This window comes from Penaeus monodon, chromosome 27 (assembly GCF_015228065.2).
Source record: "Penaeus monodon isolate SGIC_2016 chromosome 27, NSTDA_Pmon_1, whole genome shotgun sequence".
Taxonomy (NCBI): domain Eukaryota; kingdom Metazoa; phylum Arthropoda; class Malacostraca; order Decapoda; family Penaeidae; genus Penaeus; species Penaeus monodon.
Window position 1 is genome coordinate 2,208,581 of NC_051412.1, and position 362 is coordinate 2,208,942.

Genomic DNA, 362 nt, shown 5'->3' on the forward strand with positions numbered 1-362 from the left:
CTTTAAAAGAGCGAAAAAACAATAGATAAAATACATAAATCTTTTGCATGAGAACATATACAATATCAATTGACTGACAGCAAGCGCAATTTCCAGAATGTTGATTGTTCAGTAAACCTGAACATGATATACACAGAAAAGGTACCGCGACAAGGGAGGTACTCACCCATGCACGCAACCCCATACCTACCCACGCAGACACCGCATGCAAGCCCACGTAGCCATGTATATTGACATACATACGCAGACAAGCATACGGCAACCATTACAACTGTTACATACTGCTTACACATACACACCCACATATACACAGTACACATTTCGGTTTCGAAAACATGTGACTTTTAGAAACCAATTCCTCG